The sequence below is a fragment of the Carlito syrichta genome, unplaced genomic scaffold (genome assembly GCF_000164805.1).
Source record: "Carlito syrichta isolate Samal-C Ts95f unplaced genomic scaffold, Tarsius_syrichta-2.0.1 Scaffold311675, whole genome shotgun sequence".
In the NCBI taxonomy this organism is placed as follows: Eukaryota; Metazoa; Chordata; class Mammalia; order Primates; family Tarsiidae; genus Carlito; species Carlito syrichta.
The window spans coordinates 106,597-124,388 of record NW_007255771.1 but is presented as its reverse complement, the minus strand read 5'-3'; the positions used below and the strand labels follow the sequence as shown (position 1 = coordinate 124,388).

Genomic DNA, 17,792 nt, shown 5'->3' with positions numbered 1-17,792 from the left:
AAATATCTGTCTGGGGATGGGGAGACACCTCTTATCAACAGGGTGCCTGAATGAAACATACTTGTACACCTAACCCTTAACTGTACCCTACAAAACCATAGTAAAAAATATTGAAAAAAAAAAAAGAATCCTCTAAACGAGGTAGTCTTTTTTTTTTCTTTTCTCTTATTGAGTTGGAGTCTCACTCTGTCACCCAAACTGGAGTGCAGTGGTCGCTCCCGGCCACCACAGCCTCGGTCTGCTTCCAAGTAGCCGGAACTACAGGCGCACGCAACCACGCCCGACTGATTTTTGATTTACTGTAGAGATGAGGTCTTGCTGCCCAGTCGGTTCTCGAACACACAGGCTCAGGCAATCCACTGACCTCTGCCTCCCAAAGGCACGGGATTACAGACTGAGTCACCAAGCCCAGTCGTCTTTTTTTTTTTTTTTTTAAAGCAGTCTTTATTGAGAGTACCAAGAAACACCCAAACTGGTAGGGGACCTGAGGGGGTTGGCCAAGAGGTAGTCTTTTATTATTATGGTCGTGGAGTCCTGTTGGAGCTTGGTTATAGCACAAACAAATAATATTTTAGCACTTTCTTTAGTTTAGAAACTTTTGAATGTTTTTAGTATTGTGTAACAGTCGTTGAGCAGTTTTTCCTACAGGATTTGTACATTGCTTTTGCTAAGATCATAATCAATTTTTCAGAATTTTCAATTATCTAAATTTTTATACTAATGGAGATCCGAAATACTTACTACTTTGTAAATCTCCATGTTATTTTGGTTTATATATATTGGGCCCCAAATTCTCTTTTTTCTGTGTGCCTGATTTTAAATGCTTGGTGATTAAAAGTATCAGATTAATCAGATACTTTATGCAGAGTACAGCATTATGTCTTAGGTAGAGAAAATACTAGGGGATTCAATGGAAATACTCTTTTAAATATTTAAATTGGGTTAAAATATAAAGGGAATGTGATTTTATGTTTCCTTCAAATATATAAGGGAAACTTTCTCTAAGGATTGCACATCTGTAACATTTAATCAAAATTAACATGCAGAAAATACAGAGTGTATGAAGAAAATATACACAAATTTAAAGAATGGAAAAAGCTGTATTAAATTACGATACTGTTTTATTCTGTAAAATATTTAAGATTTATTATGCATTCTGCCTTCTGAATAGCACTTAGGTACACTGAATCTCAAGGTTCAGTTTTCTAAGAATGATATAGATCTGGAATCTCAACAAATTTCAATTTAGGCAGAATAAAACATTCAGTATTTATGTGAGAAACACTGTAGTTGTCAATTTTGAATGCAGAATTATACCATGTATTCTAACATATTAAAAGGAAAAGGAGTTATTATTGGAGTATTATACAATTCTTAAAAAATTAATCCCAGCATAGTGAACATTTCTAGGCCCAATCCTGAATTGTAACCATTTTTAAAGTAAAAAAAAAAAAAAAAATAGAATAAACAAATAAAGTCAAAAAAAACAAAAAATAAATAAAATAAAGATGTGGGGTAGAATTCAGGATTAGATATACAAAAGGTTATTGTACAGGTAAAGTTTGGCCTGACTTTGTCTCCACTTTGCCTGGTCTGAGATCAGGTATATACTTATTAATGTTATGTGCTCCCCCCTGCCCTGGCAGTTTCCAGCTACTGCCAATCCCTTTCTTATAGTATTATGGTAAACATTCATGGTCCATTTATGAGTGAGAATATGTAATACTCAGTTCTTTGTTTCTGTGATAAGTCACTGAGTATTATAGACTCTAAACTGTCCAAGTTGCTGCGAAGTTCATAATTTTGTTCTTCTTTATGGCTGTGTAATATTCCATTGTGTATATGTACCACATTTTTAAAATCCAGTCCAATGGTCTTCTTATAGATGTTACCTCATCAGCTTCTCCCTCAAGGATGTAAGTTCTAACCCAATAATAAATGACCCATTTAAGGACATCTCATTGCAATATGAGTGAACCCCCAAACTCCTCACTGTATTCTGCGATACACAGCATGACCTGACCTCTCCACCTCATCCTGCACCTGTCTCCTTGTGTCCGTCTCCCCCCGCCCCCACCCCAACTGCCTGGGCACTGTTTTATCATTCCCCTTGAAACAACAGCCAATTGACAGGATGTGGTTAATTATGAGGAGGGTCCCAAAAAAGAAAATGGAATTTACTTATAAAAATTGCGAATTTATTTTTACATGTTTACACTTTAGTCACCTTCAAAGTGCTCTCTGTTTGATGCGATACAACTATTGAGATGCTTTTTCTACTGCTCCAAACAAGTTTTTGAACTTGTCAATTTGGATGCCTTTTAGTGCTTCTGCCTTTTTGGTTTCACCTTTTCCACATCAGCAAAGCATTTCTGTTTGAGGACTTTTTTCATCCAGGGGAAATAAAAAAAAAAGTCACTTGGGGTGAGATCAGGTGACTAGAGAGGGTGGGACATGGGGGTCATGCTATTTCTGGTCAAAAACTGCTGAACACTCACGCAGTGTGGACAGGTGCGATTTCGTGGTTGAAGAACCAGTTACCTCTGTGCCACAACTCGGGATGTTTCTTCTGCAAATCGTGACACAAATGGGTCAACCCTAGTTTTTATTGGGAAGTTTTGAGAAGGTTGAAGGTGATGGAAGTTTAAATATGTAAGAATAAATACACAATTTTTTGTAAATAAATGTGGGGTTTTTTTGGGGGGTCCCCCTTTGACATTCTCTGTGGAGGCACTTAGCAGCTTCAAGACCCTCCTCCCCACCCCTTCCCTGCTTGCCTGGGTCTGGGGAGGAAGCGGTTAAGGTTGTTGGAAGGCCGGGAGAGCTGGGGCCTGTTCTCAATCAGGGCACAGCAGGAAGGCGTGGGGCTGCTTGTTGGGTCGGGAAGTCTCCATAGCAAAGCGATTAGGTAAAGCGTGGGAGAGAACATGCTGAGCACTCATCTCTGTGCATGGTGGAGGGTGGGCTGGGCCAGACACAAGAAGGAGAAGCGGTCAAGGTCTCAACATGGTAAACTTTGAAAGTTGGCTTTGCATCTGCAGATACTGGGCCAGCTCTGGGTGGAGGGTCAGTGTCTCAGGCATCTCATGACAGGCTGGAAGGGGTCAATGGTCGGTTCCTGCTGGCTGTGCTGTCTGGCCCTTCCCTCCTTGGCTCCTTCCTTAGCTTTCTTGGCCTAGGAAGCATGTCTGTCCTCCAAGAACTTCCCCAGCTGGTTCTTCTTAGCTGTCTCTGCATCTCTGTGAGAGGTGCCATTGGCTTCCCATCCCTGCGGGTTGGACCACACGTACACATAGTGTATGTGTGAGCTGAGTCCTGAAATACAGCATTTTTGTAGTTTTGGAAATATGCACATATCTTATATTTGGACTACAATTGGGGCTGATATAACGTTCCCGGGTTGTGTTTTCTTTTTCTGAGGACAGCATGGTAGCATACAAGGTATTATTACAAGATTGTTTCATTGTACTTTAGCGTTGAATGTTGAGCTTTGAATGTTTGAAACACCGTAGGAAACAGGGAGCTTGAGTCGTCGTGAATTTTGTTTCTTGACTGCATAAGTGAGACATGAAACACCTCTCACCCTCTGTTCCAGTCGTGCTGGACCACCTGCTGCTTTGTGGCTGAGCCAGGTTTTGAACTTGCTGCTGCCTCTTCCTGGAATGTCCTTCCCCAGCTCACCCATAAGACTTGACCCAAATGTCACTTCCTTTGCGAGGCCTCCCCTTTCATGCCTAATCTTGTCATTTGAGGTATTTCTGTGTAGCGACTGTGTTAGGGCATTGGTCTCCACCTTTAATGAGCACACAGAGCGCTGGGCAATCCTGCTCCAAGTGAACATAACCTGAGCCCTGGTTCTAATTTATAACCAACTCAGGTGACGGTGAGGCTGCTGCTCTGTGGACTACACTGAGCAGAAACAATCTGAAGTATTTCTCTCATCCTCTTGCCTGATCTTTCAGACCAAATTCTCTGATGTGCTACATATAACCCTTCTTTAACAAATACAACTTTTAAAAAATTTAAGAAAATACAAAAGCAAACAACAAAAAAAAACTTTGAACCCCCATTCGGCTAGTAGCAAAAAACATACTGGTCAATTTCTTATAAGCTTGATTAAAATTCAGGTTAAAATTCAGTTAATTCTAAAATTTTCCTTACTGCTTACCCTATCCCCAACTTTCTCTCTAGGGTCCCCCTTCTGTTTTGGGGATGGTGGTGGGCTATGTAACATGGGTGTCATGATGGTTATGGGTCCAGCATCCTTCCACTCTGACTCCCCTCAAGATGTTTGGACTTCTCTACATGGTCCCTGGCATGGCCTGGACGAGTATCTCCTCATGGGTCTTCTTATTCCAACCCTGAGATACCCTTAGAACCCCAGTCTTCTCCTAGTGTTATAGGCTGGAAAGAGGACGTTTTGGTTTTATTAGAACCGTCATTGAGAAAAGACTTAAAAACTCGTATTCTTTTGTAGCTAAGTTGGGCTAAAAGTAAAAGCCGCTTGAATTCAAAAGTGGACATTTTTCCTATTTCCCCTCCCTCCCCACTTCTCCCCTCCTAGCACGGCCTTGCCAGACTAACCAGTTTTATCTAGTAGCCTTTGCTGTAGCTGAAGAAGAAACAGCCAGCAAGCCAGACCACCTAATATTAGGAGTGGACCAAGGCCGGCAGAGTGTGTCAGAGTGTGGGCATTGCTCACCTCCCTTCCATCTGTGAATATAAGGACATGGGACTCTTATAGACCAGGGCTCTGAGAATAAAAGATTGTTACAATTATGTTTTTAAATAATTAAAAGTTATCACCTTAAATGTTATGACAATATTGCAATTGTCTGCCCTGTTCTCTAAAAAACTGTAAAAGAACACATTGGAAATTTCAAAATGTTATCTAAAATGTCAACATGATCAGGAGATTTTGTGTCACGTTAGTAGTCACGTATCAAAAATTGTTCATGCAAATCTTGGGTCATGCTGAACTGGACATAGGCTTCGAACTCGGGATGGGTAAAGGGCTATGAATTTTGGGTATAAATACTGGAATGTATTTGCATTGCAGAGAGTGGATTTTTTGGCAATGGTGCCAACCTATCTCCCTATAACCTGGTTCTAAAAATTAAGCACTCCCTTTTCTCCCAGTCTCTGCAGCTCATATTTTAATTGGCCGCGAGGGATAGCAGCCGATTTGTTGGATCGGGCTATGACACCATCTGGCTTCTGTGCTGTTCACTGGGGCTCTGTAACTTCCTGCATTCCCACGGAGGCTCTCTGGCTGTGCCCAGGTCCCTCAGTGGCTGAAGATGCCCAAGGCAGCCCCATGCCACAGGTACCATGTTAATTACTCCAGATGACTGTTGGGAAGTGGGTATGGTTCTCTACCTTCAGATCCCAAACTGTTCTGAAACCCGAGGGTCTTCTTGTCCACTTGCATCCTTCCAGACATAACCCTAGTGAGAGGATAGCAAGCTGGCCACCTTCTCAGGATCCCCACCAGCGCCTGACTGACTTGCTTCACCACAGCTCGCCCCTCCCTGCATTCCCGTGCCCTTCTTCCCCAGCCTGTAGGATCTTCCTATTTATTTATTTTTTTTGCAGTTGGGGTTTCACTCTCTTGCCCAGGCTGGGGTGCAGTGGCACAATTACTGCTCACCACAATCTCAACTGTCTGGGCTCAGGCAATCCTTCTGCTTCAACCTCTTGAGTAGCTGGGACTATAGGCATACACCAACACACCCTACTAATTAAAAAAATTTTTTTTTAGAGACAAGGTCTAGCTATGTTTCCCAGGTTGGTCTCAAATTCCTGGCTTCAAGCGATCCTCCTACCTTGGTCTCTCAAAATGCTGGGATTACAGGCATGAGCCACATGCCCAGCCAGGATCTTTACTTTTTAATTATTCTGTTACTAGCTAATATATGCACATGGAAAAAAAAATAAGTCAAACTGTAGAAAAGAGCAGTCATATGTTTATACAATTTATTTAACCCTCTTTTTCTTAAGACATAATTAATTGAATCTTTACCATGAGTGATGACAAAACCAGCTGACTTCCACTTTTTCTCGAATATTTTCCCTCCTCCACTCAGTTTGGGTTGGTTACTGCTATTATTAATTCTAGTGCTTTATTTCTCCACAGGAACACTGTGCATGTTTGTAGGAGACACATCTTTGTCCAAGACAGTTGAACACTTTGCTGTTTGCTCATTATCTTTGGTTCCAACACACTAAATGACATCAGTGTTGCTCAAGCTCCAAGACCACCAAAGATGCAGATGCCACTGTGGCCCAAAGCCTTTCTCTAGTGCTTACTTGTATAGTTTCAAATTAGTTGTAACTCTAGCAGCTGGGCTATCTACTTTAAGCATGTCTTCATTCCCTTTTCATGAAAAAGAGGAAATCAGGATACTTAACAAATTCTTACCTTCCTTGGTTTTTACAGTTTCTACACTATAGTGGTTTATAACATTTATGCTTTACTTTGTAACCGTAATTCCAGTAGTTGTTTTACCTATAATCTCAAATGTAAATGTATTCAGTGCTCATTATTGGTGTTTCTGCTTCTGTTTCTCAATTTATTTGTTCACCAGACTTGGTCTTTTAATATTTTCTCCACGATGGCTGAGTGTTTGTAGTTTTGAAAATATGTGCGTGGGCCGGGCGTGGTGGCTCACGCCTATAATCCTAGCACTTTGGGAGGCTGAGGTGAGAGGATTGTCTGAGCCCACGGTCAAGACCAACCTGGGCCACTTGGCAAGACCTCATCTCTACAATAAATTAAAAAATTAGCCAGACGTGGTGGCGTGTGCCTGTAATTCCAGCTACTTGGAAGGCTGAGGTGGAAGGAGCACCTGAGTCCAGCAGGTTGAGGCTGCAGTGGCCATGAGTCCAGCAGGTTGAGGCTGCGGTGGCCACTGCACTCCAGCCTGGGTGACAGAGTGAGACTCCAACTCAAAAAAAACCAAACATAAATTAAAAAAAGAAAATATGTACATGTTTTCTATCTGGGCTACAATTGGGGTTGATATAAAGTTTCTGGGTCATGTTTTCTTTCTCTGAGGACACTGTGGTAACATTCAAAGCACAAAATCATTTCATTGTATTTTAGCTTTGAATGTTGCTGTGCCAATATTCATAGCCACTCTGATTTTTAAAATGAATGATTTGAACTTTCTGCTAGTTGACTAAAGAATCTTTATCTTTGAAGTATCATAACATTAATAGGATATGTTGGTGTTGGTTGGTCTGTTCCTTTAGCAATTCATTCAGTGAATGTGCACTGGGGCTCCTAGGTATCAGGCATAATTTTAAGCCTTGGGAACATAGCAGTAGACAAAGGCTGAAAAATCCCTATCTTTATACCTTATGGAACATACATTCAGGTGAAGAACTAAGAAGAAGAAAAAAACTACATTAATTTTCTCAGAACATAGTATGGCCTTTGAATCTATAGATTCAATTTTTTTGATTTAGGAAAGTTTTCTTAATTTATATATTTGAATGCCAATTATACATATGTTGGCTTTCCTTTGTATTTGTTCCATAGCTATTATTTCTTTTCTCAACTTTTAAAATTCATTGTTATTGTGTTCATTTTTTTGAAGTCTACCTTCCAGTTTCCTAGCTGAATTTTCATAATGTTTTGCTCTTTCATTGGGGCTTTCACTTCTGTAATGGTTTTACTTTCCCTTTTTACTTTTTTCCTGGCTCAGAAATTATATTTCTCCTCCCTCTCTTATCTTGCAATTTTTCTTGTGTACTTGTAACTTTTCTTTGAGTTATTGTTTATAGTTGATGTTTTTATTAAGTTATTAGACTCATAAGAAAATCTTTGGTTCCAATTTATATCTATCCAAGACAAAGTCTGTCTCAAATGTTAGCAAGAAGTCTCCTTCTGGATCATGGGAAAGCTCTGACCAGCACAGAAGTGTATGTGTATGTGTGTTGGGGATGGTGGGGTGATGGCAGTTTGGCCTTTCCTAGGGCCAAACACAGACTGCAGTGTCACTACCTCTCACAGAATTGCCTTCATTTTGTAGCTTTGTTTTAATGTCTTACGTCTATGCATTGTTTTCATTCAGCACCCATCTCCCTGCCAGTCCCTGATTTAATATGGGGTTCAGAAATGCTCCTTTTTGAAGGCAGAGCTTCTGTTATTAAATGTGAGAAAGAGAGAGAGAGAGAGAGAGAGAGAGAGAGAGAGAGAGAGAGAGAAAGAAAGAGAGAGAGAGAGAGAGACATCTGTTAATACTTAAGCATACTATTGCACCATGGTAATATATACTTCTTTCTTTCATTGCACCATTACGCTGCAATAACTAAATAGCATAAAAGGCTTCGTCACTGGAGTGTCAAGAACAATTCTGGCTTAGGAGTTGTTTATTAAATGTTTGCTGAATGAAGCAGCAAACGACGGAGCCTCCCACATCATAAGCAAAGAAAAATGTGGGCGTGGGAAAGAAGCAGAAGACAAGGGATGAGAACTATGCACCAAGGCCAACCTTGGCGGACCTCAGTCTTGCCTGGATCAGGGGGCAGAGAGCATTCTACTCTCGCCCCAGAGTTTCTAAGGTGATGCTCCTGCTGCTGCCGATGCCCAGCCCTGTGAAGACTACAACGTAACAATAACCTTGTGTCTCTCTACCCTGCCCCAGAACTTATGCCAGCCTCCAGCCTCAAGTTCATCATTTGGTTACAGGTGTCAGTTGAGGCTAGCTATCTGAGGTCCTCCAACTGGACCAGGCTGCTCAGGAGGAAGAGAGCACAAGGGTTGACAGAAGGACCTGAAACATCCTGCCTTGGCTCATACCCCAGCTCTGGCACTTTCTGGCTGTGATCTTGGGTAAGTTTTTTTTTTTTTTTTTTTATGAGTTGGAGTCTCACTCTGTCACCCAGACTGGAGTGCAGTGGCCGCTCCCGGCCACCGCAGCCTCGACCCTGCTGGGGTCCGGTGATCCTTCCGCCTCAGCCTTCCGAGTAGCTGGAACTACAGGCGCGCACTACCACGCCCAGCTAATTTTTGATTTATTGTAGAGGTGAGATCTCGCCAAGTTGCCCAGGTGGGTCTCGAACCCGCGGGCTCAGGCAATCCACTCACCTCAGCCTCCCAAAGGCACGGGATTACAGGCTGAGCCACCGAGCCCGGCCGGGTAAGTTATCTAACCATTCTGTGTTTCAGTTTCATCATCTGGAAAAAGTGAGAATAACAACAGTACCACCTCCCAGAGTTGTATGAGGATTGAATGAGTTAACGCTTGTAATGTGATAGAATTTGAATGCTAATTATACAGATGTTATTGAACATGTGTTATACTCTCACCAGTACTCACCCATGCCACTCTGTGAGAACTCAACATGTATCTGATAAAGTCACTTCTTTTGCTTCTCTCATTTAACAGATACATGTTTAAATACTCACAGAGTGGCAGAGAAGGAGACAACAGGTAAATAAGACACCATCCTGGTCCTTGCTCTGGTTGACCTGAGGATGTGCTCATTGTGGATGCATTTTGAAACATTGAGAGAACACTGACAAAATGATGGGAAGGGTGGGGAAAAGGCTGGTCAGGGAAGGCTTCTCAGGAGAGGTGGTACTTGAGTCAAGTTTTGGAGGATTGGCAGGCATGAAGAGCAACTCCAAAATATAGGAAAGGCTGGGGATAGAGCTCTAGTTGGACCAGGGAGCTCAGGGGATTACTGGATGCTATGTTTGAATGAATATTTTATTCAGATTGTACATTTAAATTGAGAAACTTGGCCAGCATGGTGGCTCACACCTATAATCCAGTTCTTTGGGAGGCCAATGCAGGAGGACTGCTTGAGCCCAGGAGTTTGAGACCAGGTTGGGCAACATAGCGAGACTTTGTCTTTACAAAAGTATTAAAAAATTAGCTGGGCATGATGGCATGTGCCTGTAGTCCCAGCTACTGAGGAGGCTGAGGCAGGAGGATCACCTGAGCCTAAGAGGTGGAGGCTACAGTGAGCCATGATCGTGTCACTAGACTCTAACCTGGGTGATAGAGGGAGAACCTGGCTCATAAACAAAGAAAAAATCGAGAGGTTGAAATGTAGGGGACCCTAATGGAGGTGACACCGATGAGTAAAGCCCTTCCATAACACCCTTGGTGCGGCCACTGAAGAAACAGTCCAGCAGAGAGGGGAGGGAAGGATGTCTCAGGAGAAGGAAAATACCTGGGCCAATACATGAAGGTAAGAGAAAGCATGGCACACTCAGAAAACTCACTATCCAGAGTCTCTCAAGGGTGCTTAGGGGCCAGTGGATATCGTCCCTCAAGCCCGGCCATGCCTCTAGGCCGTCAGAGGTGTGAGTGCCAATAGGCCGTATGAGCACTTGAATGGAGACTCCAAACATTCCCCCTGGCCAACCCCACCCGTGAGAACATGGACCCATCTCAAGGCTGGCCCCTACTTCCTGCTGGCCACAGCTGATGACTGAGTGAGTTGTTGAGGGGGCAGGATCTCTAAGTGTGTGTAGTTGCTAGGATCAAGGTTGGCATTTGGGCAGAAGCTGGAACAGACACAAGAGAAAAGCAGTACAAGAAGCAGAAGGGGAGCAGGAGAGGGGACGAGAGATTTTGTAGGTCAGAGTCTCACAGTTATGGCTACAGGCCTGGTTCATTGCCTTCCCATGACTTCTGCAAGAAGCCCTTGGTTCTTTATAATGAATCCCTTTTTACATAGGCTAGCTCAAATAGCTTATTTTTTGTGAACAAATGGTGGGGTGACTTGATTTCTTTGAGTTTCAACTTCTGAGCCTACTAAATATATTGTGGGGCAAGATGCTGCCTGATACTTCTTTTGGCTTCATGATTCTTATTTTTCTCATTTTTCACCATGACTAGTATGGCACCATGCCTAGTGTGCCTAGTATGGCATGCCTAGTATTGCAGACCACAGGTGTCTAGTAAATAACTATCGATAAAATTTCGAATGTGTATTCAATCTGCATGATGACAGGGTAACATTTTCACATGAAATAATGGGTATTTCTTTCCAAAAATGGAATGTAACCCTGGGGTTACAAAAACTTGAATGGGTTCCTAGGAAAATTATATGAAATATCTCATCTAATTTGAAACATAGTTCAGTTACCAAAGTATTCACAAGCACTTTGTTTAGCAGGAATGCTGCCGAGAAAGAGTTTAGCCTTGAGGCTTCTACCAAATACTTTTTGTGAAAAGAGACATATTTGGTGGAAATGAGTAAGTCTAGGTTATGTCCTTTGGATTCTTTGCTTTCTTTTTTTCCCCTCTTCCCAGCCCCTGTTTGTATATTAACTGGAAGAGAGAAAATCCTAGTAAGACAGGTCTCCTTTCTGGGGCCTGAGACTCGTGCCCACCTGAGTCTACTTAGACACCAACTGCAAGAGAGCTCTTATCTACCTCCCATCTGCAAGGATGAATCCAGACGCTGCCTCATATAAATATTTTAGATGCCATGGAAATCTCTTAGTGGTGGATAAAATGGACTCTTAATTAAGATAGCCCTTCTCCGTGAAAGATAAACGTGTACAGTTCAGTGACAGAATCTTTGTTACTCAAATTTCACTAGGTCTCTCAAGTTTGTGCGAACAAATGGGGTTACATTAACAGTCATAAACCTAAATGTCACCAGCTTACTCAGACTTGAGCCATTTGAAAATATTTCTATGCTACTTTGGTGGTGGTGCGGGGAGTGCAGGGTGGGAAATGGGGGAGAGTTCCCAGAGGTACCTCTCACAAGCTCATAAACAAATCCAGGGGACTCTAGACTGGTCTCCTCAATACCACAGTCATGTTAGCCATGACTACAGTATCCTGTTAGGTTCTTTAACAGTTAGCTATTGCTCTATAACAAATCACCCCAAACCTTAGTGGCTCAGAATGACAACCAACTTAGCTTGTGCTTTTATTGATTGGCCGTTTGGGCTGGACCCGACTGGGCTCCCTCATGCACTGGTGGCCAGTTCTGGTTTTGGGTATGAGAATTGGCTGATCTTGGTTGGACTCTCTCACATGCCTGGGCTTTTGACTGTGACAACTGGGCTGACTTGACTCTGGGGCAAGTGGTCTCTCATCCTCCAGCAGGTTAGCTCAGGCTTGTTCACATGGCAGAGGCAATGTGTCAATAGAGAGAGAGCAGAAGAATGAAAGGCTTCCCAAAGCCCAGGCTCTGAAAAAGCACCACATGACTTCTGCCGCATTCTATTGGCCAAAGAAAGTCACAATGCCAAACCAAATTTAAAGTGGGAAAGTTTATTGGAGGAACTGCAGAGTCACGTTGCAAAACGTATGTCAGCAGGGAGGGGTGTAACTGTGATCATTTTGGCAACCAGTCTACCTCCTTCTAGGTAGTGTTGTCAACATGCCAAATCCTTGGAATAGAAAAGCTGAGTGGTGGCCCCTTAGGTATTACTCAGCAGGAGGGGACCCAAAACATGGTTGCTTAGGCTCCAGACACCCTAAAATATATGAAACAGCCCTCTGAGTTGTAACAGAGAGCCCCTTCTTCCCAGGAACCCCCCACATGTCCAGGGGATCAGGTCTGGGAAGAGTTGAGTGACAATCTCATCGCCCTTCTTTCAATTTTTGTTCTCAGGCCAGATTTGTTTTCTTCCTTCCTTAGAATAAAAATTATCTCCTAAGAAGGCCTTTTTTCACCTCTGAAGCAAACGGATGTCCAGCCTGCCCACCACACTAGAGTGCCAGATGTGCCCAGAGGAGGATGCAGCCCACGGGTAGACCCTGCTTAGGTTTCCTTATTTCTCTGTATCTCATTGGATTTTCCTCTGTAGATTCTCACCTACTGTGTAGCAGAGAAAAACAACAACAACAATAATATTAGCCTGATAAATGAAGTCTGATGCAATAATTGAAATAGCTCCTCTGGTCTCCTTAAGTAAAATTATCCCGAAGTTCTTCCATTCTTCCTTCTTTCACAGCTCTTTCAATATGCATCTTTGGGACTGGTTGTGTTTTACTTTCTCTTGTGGTGGCATGTAAGGCAGGTGCTCAGCATCACAGGGAAGGTTCTGGGTTCTCCCTGCGCCTTGCTGCAGAGGGCCAGCTCTGGACCTTTCCTGGAGAACAGAATGCTGAGGGGCACTAGTTCCATCACCGAGGGTTTGGCTGGCATCCACTGCTGATGTCTGCAGTTTGTGAGGCTCAAAGTCTGGGTGCTCCAGGCTCCTTCAAGGCTCTGCATCTTGATGTTAACTTGACCTTCATCAATGCACCCTCTGGGTCCCCATCATGTCTTCCAGCTAGCCCCTGACCTAGCCTCCAGGTGTACCTACCTCTCTCCATGCTGGGACTTAGAGTAGAGATGATTTGCATGTTGTGTCACAGCCCCGCAGGCCACTTCTCATCCCAGCTTAGCTGTGGTGGACAGCTCCCTGAACAATGACTATCCCACCTCAAGGGACAATGGCAGTGGCTTCTGCTTTTCTGTCTCAGGCCAAACAAGTCCACACATGCCAGGAAGTAAGAGAAGGTAAGCTCTCCCTGGAGGAATACTCAACAAGGCGGGTGATGGGAGACAGCAGACCAATGCCCAACCGTCTGACCTTCAGATACGAGGGTTTTACATGGTTTACACAGTTTGCATAGTTCCTCAGAGGGTGCCTGGAGGTATCAAGCTCCAGCTGTCCACAGCAGGAATCTACCCATTAATGCACCTTTATTGGCTCCTCCTGCTTCCCTGTCTCACTCTCCCACTTTCTCCTTCCCTCATTCTTGCTTTCTGGGTCCCAAGTCATTGTCTCAGGTTCTGCTCCTGAGGAAACTCAAACCAAGACAGGCCCTGTGGAAGCCCGTGGCTCACACAACTCAGCTTCCTTCTGAAGCCCCTGGTCCTTGGGAACAGGTGGGAACTTCGACATCATGCCTGTGTCACACAAGGATTATGGGTAACTCCAGGAAGCTAAACCCAGGCCTTACCTCTGTGTAGCCATGGTGATCCATGAAGTTGGTTCGAATGAGTCTGCTCCCATGGGTTAGTGCCCAAGAATACAGAAGGGAGTGGGCAGCCAGTGTGGTCATGCCCTTTATTGTATCCCCAGAACTTGCCTTAACCTGCCAACATACCACTGCTCTGAGGTCAGAGGTCACAAATAGAGACCATGCAGCATCTTGGACTTCCTGTCTCCCTGGCTTCTTCTTTCCTTTTTTCAGCATCCACTGGGAACTGAAGAGAGGGCTTTGGGCTGCCCAGTTTTCTGCATATCCTCCTCCCAGGCACGCAGGAGAACTCCGATCTAGTGCCTCTCAAGATGTTATAGAAGACTGTAAAATGTGGAAACTCATTTTCTTTCTGGTCATGTTTGACATTCCTGCCACTGTTTTTTGTTTGTTTGTTGTTGTTGTTTTGAGTCAAGGTCTCACTCTGTCACCCAGGCTGGAGTGCAGGGGCACGATCATGGCTCACCACAGCCTCAACCTCCTGGGCTCAAGCAGTCCTGCCTCAGCCTTCCAAATATCTGGGGCTACAGGTGCGTGCCACCATGCCCAGTTAATTAAAAAAAAATTTTTTTTTCCTGATTTTTGTAGAGACGAGAGTCTCGCTATGTTGCCTAGGCTGGTCTTGAATTCCTGGACTCAAGCAATCCTCTTGCCTCTGCCTCCCAAAGTGCTGGGATTACAGGTGTGTGCTACCATGCCTGGCCCTCCGCCACCATTTTGCTAAAGAAAAAAGGAAGTCAAGCTTTGAGACTCCAAGCTCAAGGCCTCCTTACTCTCTAAACCTGGGTTGTCCCAACCACATAACCACTAGTCACATGTAGCTGTTGAGCATTTGCGATGTAGCTAGTGCTCCAGTAAATTGTAATTATTCACAATTAATTAAAATGGAAATTTATACATTGATACTCAATTCAGTTATCGGGAAGCATTTATGTATATTTGGAGAGTCTGAATCTGGTTTTTCAACTGGAAGTTTTCTAGAATCTAAATACAGATTAATTATTTTTGGTGAAGATTTCATCTGAATTGAGATGCGCTGAAGCATAAAACACACCGGAATTCAGCCTTAGTACGAAAATAGAATGCAAAATAGCTCCTAAATAAGGTCCTTATATTGATTACATACTGACATGATAGTATTGAGTTAAAATATATATATATGTATATATATATATATATATATATATTTTTTTTTTTTTTTTTTTTTTTTTTTTTTTTGAGTTGGAGTCTCACTCTGTTGCCCAGACTGGAGTGCAGTGGCCGCTCCCGGCCACCGCAGCCTTGACCTGCTGGGCTCCGGCGATCCTTCCGCCTCAGCCTTCCAAGTAGCTGGAATTACAGGCATGCACTACCACGCCTCGCTGATTTTGTTTTATTTATTGTAGAGATGAGGTCTCGCTGCCCAGGCGGGTCTCGAACCCATGGGCTCAGGCAATCCACTCACCTCAGCCTCCCAAAGGCGCGGGATTACAGGCTGAGCCACCGAGTCCAATTGAGTTAAAATATATTATCGAAGTTAATCTCACCTGTTTCTTTTTACCATTTTAACACGGTCATTGGAGAGTTTAAAATTGCACTTGTGGCTCAAGTTGCATTCCTATTGGAGAATTTTAGAATTCTAGGCAAATACTCACCTGTAGCTTCCTGGGCCATGAGCTTCCTGGTCCAGCCCCCACAGGTAGAAGAAGGCTGCAAGAAAACATGGTTTGACTTTAATTGTTAGTTTAACATATGCAAAATATTATCTTTGTTGCAGATGTGCTGCCCTAGTCTGTCTTTTTTTTTTTTTTTTTTTTTGAGTTGGAGTCTCACTCCGTCACCCAGTCTGGAGTGCAGTGGCTGCTCCGGGCCACTACAGCCTCGACTTGCTGGGCTCCGGCGATCCTTCCGCCTCAACCTTCCGAGTAGCTGGAACTACAGGCGCGTGCTACCACGCCCGGCTAATTTTTTTTTTTTTTGATTTATTGTAGAGATGAGGTCTTGCCAAGTTGCCCAGTCGGGTCTCGAACCCGCAGGCTCATGCAATTCACTCACCTCAGCCTCCCAAGGCGCGAGATTACAGGCTGAGCCACTGAGCCCGGCTCCTAGTCTGTCTTTTTAAAGGATGAAGGGTGGAGGCTAGTTCTTTCTTTCCTATGGCTTTAGAATGGAAAAACTGATGAATGTTCAGATGTTTTCTGGTGTCTTGAATTAATCAATCAATTTATTCACCAAGATACATAAGCTGCTCTCTACTATTGGGTTTGTTTTAAACAGGGTTTTAAGTCGGACCTTGGGTCAGGGTTTCTGGCAGTCCAGTTTGTATAACCTGAGCCCACACTTAGCGCCGGATGACTGGTCATAGGATGGTCACCTGACCCAGGGTGAGCCAACGAGCAGCTCTCCTGGGAGACTGGAGTAGACACTGAGAGATTCCAGCAGCAACTGGCTGCTTTCATGAACAGCAGAGTTTGAAGCCCCAGCATATTGGAAGTCATGATCGCTCTTTTTCATGTGTCTGAGGAGCAAGAAAGGCCAGTCTGTGATGAAAGAGAGGACAGATTCCCTTAGAGAAGAATTTCTGGGTTACTGGAAGCCCTTCTGGCTCTGGATTTGCCTCTTATGGGGTGAGGTCTCCCTGTAGCTGTGTCCTCAAAATACCTTCCTATGAGGGTATTCCTGTTACCTGCAAAGGAAAAGGGCTTAACTAATAGAATAGGTGCTCCAGAGGGGGACACTTAATGAGACAACTTTAATTTATTTAATTTGTAGTGTTTATAGCTCAAAGGAAAATAACTGGTATATATATATATTTATTTATTTATATATTTATTTCCCCCCCTCCCCCATAGAAAAAGCTGTCAGTGGCTTCCTTGTTCCGGGATAGCTGACACAGTTCTCAGCAACACCCTACAGCTGCATTTTGGGTTCAACAGTTTTGTGGCAGGCCTGGGAAGCAGAGCACCATTTATAACATTGTTTCTAAGGGAGACACATTCCAAGATCCAAACAATGAATTTAGTAAAGAACGTTCGGTTTCCAGGCTGGATGAGCTGGTCTGGCTGTACCTTGGGGTGGCCACCCGTTAACCATTAGGCTCCCTTCCCCTTTGGGTGGGGACCGGCTCTGCGGGACTGGGGGCAAGAGGGGAGAGAGCTCTGATAAGAGGGAGGAAACAAATGGGGAACGCTCAGCAGGGCTGCTCAAGGGCCTCCCGTGCGCTGGGAGCTCCGGAGGTCCTGGGATGGAAAAGAGGGGGAGGTGAGAGATGGACAAAGAAACTTGGCCTCCTTCACATTGCTGTCACGTCTGCCGGCCCGCCAAGTCCAAGGCGCCTGCTTAGCCCCATGCCCAGCTCAGATCCTTTTGGGGATGAATTTGGCTGTTAGGAAAAAGAAAAGACCTCACATCCTCCGCCTGGGGGATTCCGGGGCCCTCGAGGTAGGCTCAGTGGAGTAGCGTGACTGCTCCCTGGGAGTGGCTGTCACAGTGCGGGCGAGCCGAGGAGCTTGGGCCAAGTCTGCATGCCGCTTGGAGAGGGCAGCAGCAGCGGGGCGACGGGAGTCCCCGCATCCTCCCCACCGGCCAGTCCCCCAGCCCCAGCCCGGAAAACACGCTGGCAGCAGGAGCTCGGACTAGCGGCCTGGGAGGGGGACGCGCAGCCACAGCATTGTCTGGGAGGGAGGGGAAAAGCTCCGCCCCCTAGAGGGGAGGGGAGGGGAGGGGTGGGGAGGAGAGGGCGGGCGGGAGACTTAGGGAGGAAGAAAGGCGAAGGCAGAGGGTGGGGGGAGAGATGGAGAGCGAGAGAAAAAGGGGGAGAGAGGACGAGCAGACCCGGTAAGGGCTGCTAAAGGCCGA

The 17,792-nt window shown here is 44.5% G+C and overlaps 1 protein-coding gene across 1 annotated transcript in view; it reads left to right on the top strand.

The window, feature by feature from the left end:
- The first annotated feature begins 17,672 nt into the window (after window positions 1-17,672).
- Window positions 17,673-17,792, top strand: part of RASSF2 (Ras association domain family member 2) — a 42,197-nt gene continuing 42,077 nt past the window's right edge. Inside the window, exon 1 of the mRNA XM_008068916.2 lies at window positions 17,673-17,771. The gene's annotated coding sequence lies outside the window, so the exon portion shown is untranslated. The remainder of the gene's footprint in view (window positions 17,772-17,792) is intronic.